This window comes from Lissotriton helveticus, chromosome 1_1 (genome assembly GCF_964261635.1).
Source record: "Lissotriton helveticus chromosome 1_1, aLisHel1.1, whole genome shotgun sequence".
NCBI lineage: Eukaryota > Metazoa > Chordata > Amphibia > Caudata > Salamandridae > Lissotriton > Lissotriton helveticus.
This window is the reverse complement of record NC_136057.1, coordinates 2,018,554,549-2,018,569,147: the sequence shown is the minus strand read 5'-3', so window position 1 is coordinate 2,018,569,147 and position 14,599 is coordinate 2,018,554,549. Positions and strand designations below refer to the sequence as shown.

Here is a 14,599-nt window from a genome sequence, read left to right as displayed (position 1 = left end):
AATCAACGTGGCCATTATGGCCTTATCAAACCCTCTTGACAATTTCTGCACTTCTCTATTAAAAAATGCACATGCCTCCTCCTGCTAAGGAGGAATGACGCAAATGGGCTTAATCACGCATGCTGGGGCAGCTCCTACGTGACACGGTGCTAACACTGTAGATGCCAAAGATTCTGAATTACTCCCTGATAAGCAAAAGGAGGATGTTTTTGGCCTTGTATATGATTTAGCAGACTCTATTCAGTGGCGTAGTAGCAACGGTCCTTTGGGCCTCTGCGGCAAACAAGCAACATTGGCCTCTCTGCGGGGGTGGATTGTAAAAGACAGCCATATTTGAGGGCTGGACTGGCCATAGCGGGAACAGGGCGTTTCCCCGGCAGGCCGCTAGGGCGGGCCGTTTTTGTTACCGGGGTCGGCAATATCGGCCCCCTGTAACAAAATCGGCTGAAACCAGCCCTCGCAAACTACTCAGCTGCACTCCCCCTCACCCCAGGGAGGGGGGGGGAGGGGGGGGGGGGAACTGAAGAGTTGGCCAGGGCCAATTTCTGTTCCCAGTTTGGCCATATTGATGCTGGGTGTGCCTTGTTAGGTGCGAGGTCGGGGCCTCGCACGTGGCCGTGCTGGGACGGCAAGGATGACACGGACACCTTAAGTAAGGGTATGCCGGAAAGACCCCGAGCAGTCTGCCGCCTTTTATTATATACCTCGGGGCGGGCCCGTCCCGAGGGTGTATGAATGCGTGACCAGAGTTGATACAATGTTGGTAAGAGGCCGGGTGGCTCTCTACATCCCTCCTTCAATTTAGTTTGTTCAAGAGATCATTTTTTTGTTTCATTTAAGGCGATGTCCACACAAAGTCTCGTAATCTCTGACTTGGGCCGGGGTTAGGCCGTAGGTGATACCGGTGGTTTTGACGGGCAGGGGAGCCAGCAGCCCCGGCCGGGGTGTCGTCGGCATCCCGTGCTGAGGATGTAGGTTCAGTTACCATGTCTCTGAGAGTGTTATGTTGACTGATGTTCTCGCCCGACCTGTCGGGGTTCAGGCGGGGCGCCGAGCTTTCGGCCCACGGTCCCTCTTCGTCCTGACAGCCAGATTCTGCACCGACCGCTTCCTCGGTACTTGCGGGAGTGCCGTCCGGCCTTCCCACTCTCTTGAAGCAGGATACATTTCGGGTGACAGTCTGGCTGCCCAGGCGGGCAGTCACCATAGTTCCTCGAATCCTCTCCACTGTCCATCTCTCCGGTTCAAATGGGGTTCTGAACTTCCATCCTGGATGTCGGTCTTGGACCACCGCGGTGTCTCCTTCCGTCAGCCCAGGTCGTTTTGCATGTCGCAATTCACTCGCCTTTTGATTGGTAACTGTTCGGCGCGACTGGATCGCGTCGCTGTCCCTTGTCTCAGGTGTCCATGTGGGGGACGTTGGAATGTTCCCCCGTGGAGCCCTTTTAAACAGAACATGCGCAGGTGCGCATTTCGTGGTACTGTGCGGGGTCTGTCTGTATGCACTTAGAAATTGATCTAGAGCAGCCTCCGGATCGGTCCCATTGTCTACAGCGATGCGAAGGGCCCTGTTGAGGGTCCGCATGAGTCGTTCCACCTCGCCATTTGCTTGCGGCCACAAGGGTGTGATTTTCCGGTGTTTTATCCGTAGCCCTTCCAGATAAGCTTGAAACTCTTTCCCTTGAAAGGGCGGCCCGTTGTCTGATCTTACTTCCTCCGGGAGCCCCATCGTGGCAAAGATATGATCCAGCGCTTTCTTGACTTGGCGAAACGCTGTGGAGGGGAGGATCTCCACAACAGGGAACTTCGAAAAAGAGTACAGCACCACTAGGGTGTGTCTGCCGTCCGGGAAGCTCCCAAAGTCGATGCTCAGATGAGTCCATGGGGTTGTTGTCGCCTCTTCCGTGATGATCGGGGCCGGAGCTGGATCCGAACCGTTGATGGTGCAGGCATGACATGATCGCACCATGTCGTCCACCATGCGGTCCATGGCCGGAAACCACACTTTGTTACGCAGTCGGGCCTTCGTCTTGGCCATCCCTTGGTGACCCACGTGAGCTATCGTGAGCATGTGTTGTTGGAGGCTTTCAGACACGACGATGAGATGTCCTCGCAGTACGATCCCCTCATCTCCTACGCTCAACTCGTTGCGGATCTGCCACATCTGTTGCCGTGCATGGCTCACCTCTGGTCGCAGCCCTTGCACCCCGTCTAGGAATCGCGTCCAGCTTCCATTTTCAAGAGCTCTCTTGACTCGGGTCAGTGTGTCATCAGCATTGGTGGCTTCGCCTATCTCTGGCAGGGTTAGTGAGTCCGGGCAGGCCGCCATGGATATCATGTGTACGAACTCTTCCACGACCGGCCCATCTGCAAGTGGTAGCGCCTTCTTGGTCACATCGGGGTGTCGAGACAGATAGTCCGCCGGGTTGTGAGCGCCCGGCCGAAAGACCAGAGTAAAGTTGTATCCTTGTAGCTGGACTGCTCACCGCTCGATTCGTGGGGGAGCGAGCCTGGAGGAGCCAGTGAATAGTGGCAGGAGTGGTTTGTGATCAGTTACGATAGTGAACTTTTGGCCGCAGAGGTATAGGTGAAAGTGTTGGCAGGCCCACTTGATGGCGAGCGCCTCTCGCTCGATCTGGGCGTACCGAGTCTCGATGTCTGTGAGGGCTTTGCTAGCGTACGCTACAGGTTTCCACTCATCTCGGCCGTATTCTTGGAGCAGCACTGCCCTGAGGCCCACGGGGCTGGCGTCTACGACGAGCTCGGTTCTCCTGCGCGGTTGGAAGTATGCCATCGTGGCCTTGTCCAGAAGGCCCATCTTGACATCCTGGAATGCTTGATTTGCCGCGCAGGTCCATTCCCACTCCTGATCATGTTTTGTGAGCGCTCTCAGTGGCTCTGCTAGGTCCGCTAGATTAGGTATGAACCGGCCACAGTACGTGGCCATTCCGAGGAAGCTTCGGACTTCTGACGGACTCCGGGGCGTGCTTGCATTCCTGATGGCTTCTGCCTTTTTCGGGTCAATCTTGAGCCCCTCACGCGTGAACATGTAGCCGAAGAAGTCAACGGCTTCTTGATAGAACGAGCATTTTGCCCTGTGGAGAGTTAAGCCGTGCTCTTGGAGTCTCTGTAGGGTGGCGCGTAGATGGGCATGATGCTCCTCCAGCGTATTTGAGTAGATGAGGATGTCATCGCTCAGATTAATTACTCCACTCAGACCCGACAGAACTTCTCTGATCGCGTTCTGAAACACCTCTGCCGCTGATGACACCCCGAAGCTCAGCCTCTTGTATCGTCGAAGTCCGACGTGAGTAGAAAAAGTTGTAATATAACGACTTCCTTGCTCAAGCTCCAACTGGTGGTACCCCGCATTGAGATCCAGTTTGGAGAACCACTTCGCCCCGTTGAGGTCGGCGATGATGTCGTCCATTGTAGGTGTGATGTGGCGCTCCCTTTTCACGGCGGCGTTAGGTAGTCTCATGTCGACGCACAGCCTAATAGCGCCGGGCTGCTTGGGCTTGGGTGCTACTACCAGTGGGGATACCCAGGGAGTTGGCCCCGACACCTTCTCGATGACGTCCAGATCTTCAAGTCTCTTGAGCTCCGCCTCCACCTGGGGTCGGAGGTTGAATGGCACCCTCCTGTGTCTCAGGGCGACAGGACGTATGGAGGTGTCTATGTGTAGCTTGACTTTCTTTCCTTTGAGTTTTCCGAGGCCACTGAACAATTCAGGGAAGTCTTGTAGCATGCTATCGGCGTGTGATTGGTGAACTTGGTTGGCGAAGAAAACTAGTCCCAGGTCTTCGGCAGTGTGACAGCTGAGGAGCGTGCCCTTCTTGCCTTTGGTGATGTGGAATCGGGCCTCCGTTGTGTATTCCCCGCTGGTGATGGAAGAGCTGATTACCTCTCGCAGCGGCAGGGGTTCCGTGCCTCCGTATGTGTATATCCGGGCACCTGACGGGGTGAGTGGAGGTCGGGGCGACATCTGTTCGTACTGATCGGAGTCCATGACATTCACCGAGGCCCCGGTGTCGATGAGCGCTCTGATTTCCGAGCCTTCCACAGATATTGTACACATGGGGGGTGGTCTTTTCTTTGTGGAGACCCGGCTGACGTACGATATTACGTACACTTCGTCGTCGTCCTCATCTTCATAGTGCGGCCTTCTGTCTTGGGCTTGCGTGTCAGGAGGAGGGTGTTCTGGCTCCAGCGATAGTTGTCTCACCCTTGATGTCAGTGACCTAGGCCCATACCCGCCTCGCGACCTGGGGGCATTAGGCCTGTATCTCCCTCCTTGGCACACTGCGGCAAAGTGATTGAGTCTACCACATTTCGAACATGTCTTTCCTTTTGCGTTACATATTGCTGTCGCCGCATGGTCTCCCCCGCAGTACGCGCATTGGGCGTCCCGGGACTGCCACTGACGTGTGCGGCCACCAGCCGGCCTCCTCTGTATTGCGTCTATCGTCTCTTCCTTGATGGGCGCCATCTTGGATGTAGCAGGCGGGGCCATGGGGGAGCGGAGCGCCAACTCCATCTCCTCCGCTCTTGAGTCCGACAGTTCATGAGAGCGAGCGAGGACAAGAATGGCATCTAATGTGATTCCCGGTTGTCTGAGGATAAGCTTCCTGAGCAGTTTGGACCTACAACCCACGATGATTTGGTCCCTGATCTCCTCACGCGGGTCGGTGAACGGGCAGCTGCTGGCCAGCCGGCGCAGTCGGGCGTAATACATGTCAACTGATTCAGCCTCAGTTTGCCATGCCCTTTTAAACTTGAACTTTTCATAGTCAGTGTTCACTTGGGGATCAAAATGGGCGTTGATCGCGTTCACCGCCGCGTCGTAGTCATCTTCACTACCGGTGTTTGGGAGAGACTCAAAGAGGTCATAGATTTCTGGGCCTCCATAGAGGATCAGGAGTGATCTCTTCACAGTGTTGTCTGTTTCTCTGGTTCCCTTGAAATATAGGTTCAGACGCCCCAGCCATGCTTTCCACCGCGGAGCCGCGGTCGCCGGGTCAGCCGTCTCGCTGAAGGGCGGAAGGGGTGCCACCCCCGTGTGGGCATGACTGACTAGCTGCGGGCCGGCGTTGGGGTGCTGCGGTAGGCCGGCAGGGTCTGGTTGAGCTGCGTTGGTGGCAGGCGCTGCCGCCGCGCCTCCCGTATCATTGTTCGACATCTCTATGCCTAATATGTGTACATGCTCCCACTGTATACCGGGCCAATGAAGTGAGGATGCTGTGTCCCACTTGTGCCGTGGGCAATCTGGTAAAAGATGTGCTGCTGGTGAGGGTAATTAGTTCCTTGTACTATGCCCCCTGGTATTCTCTTCTCCTTTATTTTTTTTTTTTGTCTCTCTACCAGTTGAAGTAGCCAGTGCTTGTTTAATTTCACCACAGTCAAAAGTCTTGTAACCCTCGTTGAGGTTCCACACTGCCGCATTCAATGTACACGTTGTGTGATAGCAGATGCAGGGCAGGACGCAGGAGGCGCCACCCAACAGGAATCCTGGAGCAGACGTGCACCGTCTCTCCACTTCACCCCTCCCCCTCCGGGGCAGCGCACCCAGTGGAGCGCGCGCGCGCCACGCGCCAGAGCACAGACCCAGCGCTCAGGCCTCTACGCGTGCAACGCGGGGGGGCCCCAGGCAGGGCCGCGGTGGAGCGCACTCACCCGGTCTCGCGCCCACAGTGACAGGCGCCGCTCCCGCCAGCTGAACACGCACCGCGGCGGGAGGCGCGTGGGCAGGAGCGTTTACTGGAGCGCTTCTGAAGCTGCGAGCAGGGGCAACGGCCAGGCGGACGAGCTCCACGGCCAGGGTCCGGGCGCACAGGCAGCCGACAAGGGCGGACACCAGCAGGTGGGAGCGGACAGCTCCGGCAGGCGGCCAGGCACGCGCGGGGGCGGTACCGGCCTCGTCGCCATTGTTAGGTGCGAGGTCGGGGCCTCGCACGTGGCCGTGCTGGGACGGCAAGGAAGACACGGACACCTTAGGTAAGGGTATGCCGGAAAGACCCCGAGCGGTCTTCCGCCTTTTATTATATACCTCGGGGCGGGCCCGTCCCGAGGGTGTATGAATGCGTGACCAGAGTTGATACAATGTTGGTGAGAGGCCGGGTGGCTCTCTACATGCCTCTCATACTCCACTAACGAGAGCCAGAGAGCCAAGTCGGTCCTAGTTTCTTCCGAGAATGTATGCAACTCTTCCCGCTGACGTCATCCATCGACATTGGGAAGCCCACCAAGCGTGTGCATATTTTCTATCCCCAGTGTCAACACTGCCGCACGTGTCCGGTCCTGTGAGACAAGGATGGGGCAGTCATTGTAGCCATCAGCCATCATGGATGAAGGGAGCGGCAACTATGGCCCTAACTGACGGATTCTTGCACCTATGTACCACAAGTCCACGTTTCAGATGTGTCCCAATAAAGGTATAGAATAACATAACGTGAATATTTGTAAAGCGCATGTTTAACCAGAAGGATATCTTGGCGTTGAATAACAGATGTTTATTGCTACCCAACTCAATTATACTCATTTACCTCAGAAGGATGAAAGGTTGAGTGGACCCACCAAGGTTTGAACCTATGACCATGAGGTCAAACACAGGCCCCTACAGTGGGCACATTAGTCCACTAAGCCAGACCTGGCAGTAGTTTCCTACTCTGGATTGCAGGCTATGTGGCAACCTCTTTGCATCTTTGTGACATTCCTACCTCACTAGATGACTCCCTATCACATTCAACGATCTGCTCTAAGCCATGACCTTTCCTTTCATACATCATTGGTTTCTGGAACTTGAGCTCTATTTGCTTGATTGAAGCAAACTGCGAATAAAACGCCTACATATCATTAGTTAATTTAATGAATGCCAGAGAACAGACCATTGTGTTCCCAGTGACATGGATTAATTCAGTAACACTATGCATTTTACTAGTCACGGATATCAAATGAAGGCATGGCTCTTTGATAAGAATGTGATGTCAGGAGATTCCCACATCCAAGATGAATTTACTCCAAGCATGTCAGAGAAAGGTCATTAGTGCATTACGACTGTTTGTTGGTAGTGGAGTCTCAATAATCTTGTAATCACATCCCTTGACAGAATGAGCCTACTCAATTAAAGTCAGTACACAATTATAACCCTGTAATAAAAAGATCTAAGGGTCGTCTGCATCTTTAGTGCACATTTCCTTACAAGCATTTGCTATAGCATGGACCTCGCTTAAAGGGCCACAAGAGCATTCTATACTGTTAATAGGTCTGGCGTTAGCCAAGACCTTTTGATTTTACTAAAATGTGTGTATAATATACTTATAGGGAGTTTCAGCCAGCTTTCTCCATCCATTGTTCTGTTTTTGTGTCATTCAAGGAGAATGGGGAAATGAGTCGGTTAATTTCACTGTGAGTGGTGGCATTCTGCTGTCCACACACAAAGTAGTTTTCTTCGGTGCCAAGGACCACTGTGGCCATGTGTGCACTTTGAAACCTAAAAAATATTTTTGGTTTTAGTCACTGTTTTTTTCACATTTTTGAGGGTCTGGCAGTGTTCACAACAATAATGTTTTGCACAAACGCTGTCAAAACTTGGTTAAATTTTAGAAGACAGTTCATATGCAGTGATTGCTGAAACATTACAATACTGCAATATTTGAAGACCATGACATGATGGTTGCTGAGTCTTATTTTTTTCATATGGATAAATCAGGAGTACTACAAGAAGAAGTCACCGCAAAATCTTTATGATTTGGGACTGTTAGAAATGGGGTCTCTAGTTGGATGTGGTTTGGATTCTATCCAAGTAGGGACCCTCACTCAAGTCAGGGTCAGTAAGCTACAAACCTAAGAACCCACGCTCACCTCCTTGGTAGCTTCGCACAGAACAGTCAGGCTTATCCCAAAGGCTATGAGTAAAGCATTTGTGCGCACACACACAGTAACACAGTGAAAACACTACAAAAGGAGTCAACACCAGTTTAGAAAAATAGCCAATATTTATCTGAATACAAGACCAAAATAACAAACATCCAACATACACAAGTCAAGATATGAATTTTCAAAGATAAAATTAAATTGCAGTTCTTAAAAATCAATGTAGGCACTTGATCAGGACAAAGTACCTTAGATGTGTCAAAAATCAAAGATGATGCAAGGCGCAGGGGAGTTGAAGCGTCTAAAAAGCAGGTGATGTGTTGATTCCTCACTGCTAGGCAGGGAGGCAATGCATAGTTTGCAGGCACGATACCTGGGTTCCTCACTGTGCTGTGGTGTCTATGATGGAATCGGGGCCCAGGGACGATGAGTTGAAAGTTAAGTCGCACTGCATTGATTCCACAATGTTGAATCAGGCGCTGTGTCGGAGTCAAGGCGATGCGTATCAGACTTCGGTGATGCGGGGCTTGAGGCCGCGCAGTTCTTTGGAGGTACTGTGATGAAAAGCAGGGTGCTGCATTGTAGGTTGCAGTCTTTGCATCAAGCGGGAACCAAGATCTGGTGCAGAAAGTGGCGATGCATCAAGTTTGGCAGTGTTGCGTCGTTTCCTAACATCTCTTGGAGTTGATGCATGGATTTTATTCTTTGTTTTACCAGAACACACTTCTGACGGCCAGGAATTGGATTTGGCACCATGTGGCAGAGTAGGACTCACAGCAGCAAAATCCAGATGATTGCAGGTGTAGTCTTTGTTAGCCCTGAGACTTCCCCTGTAGATTCTAGGGGGTCACCTTCAAGTTACTCCTCCTCCTAGACCGTGGGAATTTTAGGAGTGGGTTTCCAGCGCCCCTGGCATCTTCTCTTCCTGGCAGGCATCTGGACCACTGTTTCAGGCTTCAGGTCCTTCTGATCACCCTCTCTGGCTGCCATGGACAGTGTGGTCAGGCACATCCATTATGGCAATACCAACATTTCCATGTGAGACCTGAGCTCCACCTCCTTCCAGGTGGTATGCTCCAAGTCGTTGCCCCGCAGACAATCAACAGGCATGGATGGACTCACAAGTAAATGCAAGAAACCTGAGACACCCCCCTCCACTTTAAGGGAACCTGAGGCACCACACACTGTTGCTCAATGTTGTCCACAGGGACGACAACTTGGTGGACCACATTAGGGACTTCCTGCTCTTCAGATACCAGTTGACAGTGGATAGTTGCCATACAGGATCCTGTGTCTCTTAGAGCTTCCATCTGCATCCCATTGATGGTTACCCACTGCCTGTACTTCTTAGTATTATCAGGCATGAGGTTTGTCAGGACTACCTTATCTTCACCCATGGAGACTATGGTCATCTCACCTGGCTCCCCACTGCTAACTGGTACCAACTCCTTTCCAAGCGCTACACTCCCCATTCGTTTTGATTGCCCCCCCCCCCCCTGTGGGGGGCAGTGTCACTAGGGACACTTGGGGGTCTCTCTAGTGTTCTTTCTTGCTACAGTCAAAACACATCAGTGGCCCCTTCCCTCCAGGCTTTTGCTGATGGGGACCAACTCTTCTTCTCAACAGGGGGTTGGCAATCCTTGCTCTGGAAACTAATTTCGGGCCCTTTTGAGAACTCCCTACTCTTGTTATGTTTGTCCCCCCCTTTCTTCTGTTGGTGACCCTGCCCACACTTGGCTGAGTCTCCCACATACAACCTCTTGTAACCCTGGCACTCACCCAGCGGTCCACCTCTTAAGCATGCTTCATGAGGTCTGTAAGCTTACTGTCAATCAAGTGCTGGTGCAGCTTTGGAAAACAAAGACTAGACAAGTGCTCCCATACAAACAAATTGTAAAGTCCCTTGTAATCTTTTACCTCACTTCCACTCGCCCAACCATCCAGTGGTCTGCAAAAAGAATCATCACACTCAAGCCAGGTCTGCGATTCAAGCTTGGTACTCTTCCTAGACTTGTCCCTGTATCTCTCTAGGGTAAGACCATGCCTAGTGATTATGGCATTTTTCAAGGTAGGGTAGGTAATATCCCTTCCTCACCCTAGTGCCAACAATGTGTACCTCCCCTCCATTGGGATGCAGTTCCACAAACCTGTCTCCCAATCTCTCTCAGGGAACAAGTTCATGTGGAGAGCTGATTCATAGCTCTGAAACCATCTATGTATGCCATCCCCCCTTATATACTGTTTCCCTAGGTTCTTGAGTAGGTGCACTTTTCCTTCAGACTGCAATTTAGAATTGCTGCCACCATCTGCACAGGATTTGGCCTTCAAATCCAGCCCCTTTAAGCTCCACTCTTGAGTTAACATCATTTGTCACTCCTCCATGGCCAATTTATCCTTTTCTGTCTCTCTTTTGAGTTTAGCTAGTTCCAAACGGAGCTCCCTTTCATACTCCATTTTGAGCTTTTCCAGCTCTAGCATGTGTTTTCTAGCTTCCTGCCTGTCTCCCAGCTCCTCTGGGGACAGACTCTTAGAGAACACATTTCTGCTTACCCTGGAGGGGGCTCTGCCCCTCACCCCCACCCTGGCAGATTCTGATTAAAAAAATCATCTTGCAGGCTCTGTACCTTCATATCCGCAGTATCGTTCCCATCCTCTGTGTGCTCACCAGCCTCTCTAGCTGCAAAAGAGGCCCTTGGCACCTTCTTCAGCTCCTCCTTCCTAGTGAGGCCTTTTAAAGGGCATTTGAGCTCCTTGCCGGACATTTTGATCTGAGGTAATATACAGGTCTCCAACCTCTCCTGCTCAAACACCAAATCTCAGCTAGAGCTGATGGCGCACCAGACTGAGTTATGACTGTGCCAAAAATTCAGGAGTTTCAAACACAGAAAGAGAAAAAGCAGAATGCTCCAGAATAATGGTCTGTGAAATGGAAGTAGTGTACATCAATCACTGTGTATAATGTACAAATACAAGTCCTATCCTCACCGCTGATTACCACTGTTACAAATTGGGTCTCTAGGTGGCAGTGGCTTGCACCCTGGCTAAGTAGGGACCCTCGGTATAGTCAAGGGAAGTAAGTTACACACCTAAGATAACCCTGGCTTGCCCCCATGGTAGCTTAGCACAGAGCACATCAGACTTATTTCAGAGGCAATGTGTAAAGTATTTTTGAACACACACAGTAACACAGTGAACTACTACAAAAGGACTCCACACCAGTTTAGAGAAATAGCCAATTGTTATCTGAATAAAACAAGACCAAAATGACAAAACTCTAACATACACAAGTCCAGATATGAGTTTTCAAAGATTAAAAAGAGATCTAGTTCTTAACAATCAAAGGATGTACATGATCAAGACAAAGGGGCATATTATCAAGGACCGGTGTTAAAATTATCGCCGTTTTATCGGCAGTTTCCTGCCGATAAAACGGCGATAATGGGCTTGATAATACGCCCTTGTTAATTCCCACAGAAGCCCATGTTCTGATGTTAACACGGGCTTCTGTGGGAATTAACAAGGGCGTATTATCAAGCCCATTATTGCCATTTTATCGGCAGTTTCTGGCTGATAAAACGGCGATAATGTTAACACCGGTCCTTGATAATATGCCCCCAAGTACCTGAGATACTTCGCAAATCAAAGACTATGCGAGGCGCAGGGGAGGTGAAGCGTTGAAAAAGCTAGTGCCTAGCAGTTCCTTACTGCTAGGCAGGGGAGGTGATGTATTGTTTGAGGGCACGATACCTCAGTTCCTTACTACGCTGCAATGAAGAAATCAGTGCCCAGGGATGGTGGGTCGAAAGTCACGTTGCGCTGCATCAATTCCACAGGGTTGAAGCAGGCGCTTGTCAGAATTGAGGCGATGTGGCACGGACTTAGGTGATGCGGAGCTCAAGACTCACACAGTGGCAGTTCTTTAGAGCTGCTGCAACGAAAAGCTGGAACCTGCTTTGGAAGTGCTGTGCCGATTCCATACAACGCTTGGAGTCGATGCATGGATTTTCGTTTTTGTATCACCAGAACTTACTTCCATTGGCCCAGGACCTGGATTTGGCATCACTTGGCAGAGTAGGCCTCACTGCAGCAGAGTCCAGTTGATTGCAGGTGAAGTCATTTATGGCCCTGAGACTTCTTAACAGGAGGCAAGCTCAAATCAAGCCCTTGGAGAACTTTGTAAGCAGGATGTAGAAAGTGAAGTTCAGTCCTTTCATACCTAGGACAGAAGCAGCAAGCAGTAGGCCAACACAGTAAAGTAAAAAGCAACTTGGCAGCAATTCAGCTCTTCTTCGTGGCTGAATGCACTCAACCCAGAAGTGTTCTGTGTATATGGTGTCCTGGGTCCAGTACTTATACGCATTTCAGCCTTTTAAGCAGGCAAACTTCAAAGGAAAGTCTTTGCTGTGCACAAGACCCTGATTTTCCCTGTCCTGGCTTCAGAAAAACTACAGGGGGTGGAGACTTCTTTGTGTGAGGACAGGCACAGCCCTAATCAGGGGACAGTGTCATCTCCTCCTACCACTATAGTTCAGGAAAGCGCATCCGCCTGGTGTTTGGCCATCAGGATATGCTGGGTGCACCTCAGTTCCCTTTGTGTGACTGTCTAGAACAAATGCACAGGCACCCCAACTGTTATCCTGACCCATACAGAGGCACAGAATGGTTAAAGTAAGGAAATTCTCACTTTCTAAAAGTGGTATTTTCAGACCTGCAATTTAAAATCCAACTTCCCTCGAATATGTATTTTTGAATTGTGAGTCCAGTGACACCAAACTCCAATTTACTTGCAGCTCCCAAGTGGCAGATGCACTTGTAAGATGTAACAAGGCAGCTCCAATGCTAACCTATGGGAGGGATAGGCCTTGCAGTAATGAAAAATAAAATTAGCAGTATTTCACTACCAGGTACATTTCCTACCTTTAAAATACACTGCACCCTGCCCATGTGGCTACCTTGGGTCTATCTTAGGGGTAACACATGTAATAAAAGGGAAGGTTTGAGCCTGACAAGTGACTGCAGGTCGAAATGGCAGTTTAAAAGTACACACACAAACAATGCACTGGCACGCCTGAGACATGTTTGCAGGGCTCTCATGTGGATGTGTTAATGTTAACTGGTGTTCATATAGCGCCTTATCACCAGCAGGTCTTTAAGCGCTTTGAGGAGAGTGGTCAGAAACTTCTAAAAGGTGACATGAACAGTGCATGGATAGGGAAGTAGACCATATTCAGGGACTCTCTGAACAGAAGCGTTTTGAGTTGCTTCCTGAACAAGAGGAGAGTGTGTTCTTTTCGGAGGATGTTCAAGTAACTGGTTCCATAGCTGTGGGACTAGGACAGAGAATGCTCTGCCCTCTTTTGATGTGGTATTGTACCATGGGAGGGACAGAAGGCAGGCCTCGGAGGACCGCATTGTACGGCCTGGGACATAGGTCTCGAGGCGTTCTTTAATGTAGGTGGGAGCTTGGCCATAATTGCTTTGGGGGAAATGCAGAGGCCCTTGTATTTTGGTCTCTGCCTAATGGGGAGCCATTGCAACTTGTACAGCAGCAGGGTGGCGTGAGACCTTCTTGGAAGCCTAAAAATCAGCCTGGCCACGTCGTTCAATACCACCTGTAGTCTGTTAATAAGTTTCTGCAGAAGGCCAATATATAAGGCATTACCATAGTCCAGCCTCGCGATAATAGTGGCTGGCATTATCATCTGTAGTGAGGTAGTAGAGAGAAGGGGGACAAGTTTCCACAACTGCCGCATCCGGCTTGTGCAAGTACCAACCACTGAGGTGACCTGGTTGGCCATGGAGAGCTCGGAGTCCACTTTTATGCCAAGGCTTTTCACGCCCGGCACAGGTAGGAGGGTGGCACCTAGCTCTTGGGGCCAAAAATGGTCATTCCAGGGGTGCTTTTGGTAGGGATAACAAGGACTTCTGTCTTATGGAGGTTGATTTTCAGTGAATTTTCTTTCATCCAAATCACTGTATAACTGAGAATGTTTTGTGCTACATCCTGTGCATGGGAGGAGTTGTCAATACGGAGGATAAGTTGGGTATCATCCCCATAGTTCAAAACTCTACAATCCAACTTGGCTAAGGCCACTACCAGCGGCTGCAAATATATGTTAAAAAGAAGTGGGGACAGAGCATAGCCTTGAGAGACGCCACAACTAAGAATGCCTTTGTCCGATACCAGCTCGCCCAACTGGATTCTCTGGGACCGACCTATTAAGAAGGATTTGTGCCATCGGTGTGCCAGCCCACGGATGCCCAAAGCAGTGAGTCTGGACAGCAGTTGTGCATGGCTGACAGTATCCAACGCCGCTGATAGATCTAATAAAATGAGGGCGCCAGTTTTTTTACTGTCAGCCATAACTCTGAGCTCGTCAAGTGCTGACAGCATCACCAGCTCAGTACTGTAATGAGCTCTAAAACCAGCCTGACGCCCCTGGAGTAGCTGGTGTTCCTCCAGGAAAGATGAGAGTGTTTTGAGGACATGTTGTTCCAAAAATTTCACCAGGAAGGGCAGCTGGGAGATGGGCCTATAGTTTTTAGGGTTGGCCGTGTCTCCCCCTGGTTTCTTTAGCAGGGGGATGACTCTAGCCTCCTTTAGGTTAGATGGAAGGTACCCGGTCTCCAGAGAGTTGTTTAACATGGTGATGATCTGTCTTTCCAACCCGGGAAGGGCCATTTGAAAAATCCTAGGAGGGCAGGGATCTGCAGGAGAACTTGATTT

General features: G+C 50.7%; 1 protein-coding gene across 1 annotated transcript in view; it reads right to left on the bottom strand.

Moving 5' to 3' along the window:
- The window catches only part of TTLL7 (tubulin tyrosine ligase like 7), a 1,017,987-nt gene that overhangs the window by 131,765 nt on the left and 871,623 nt on the right, over positions 1–14,599 (bottom strand). The window lies entirely within an intron of this gene.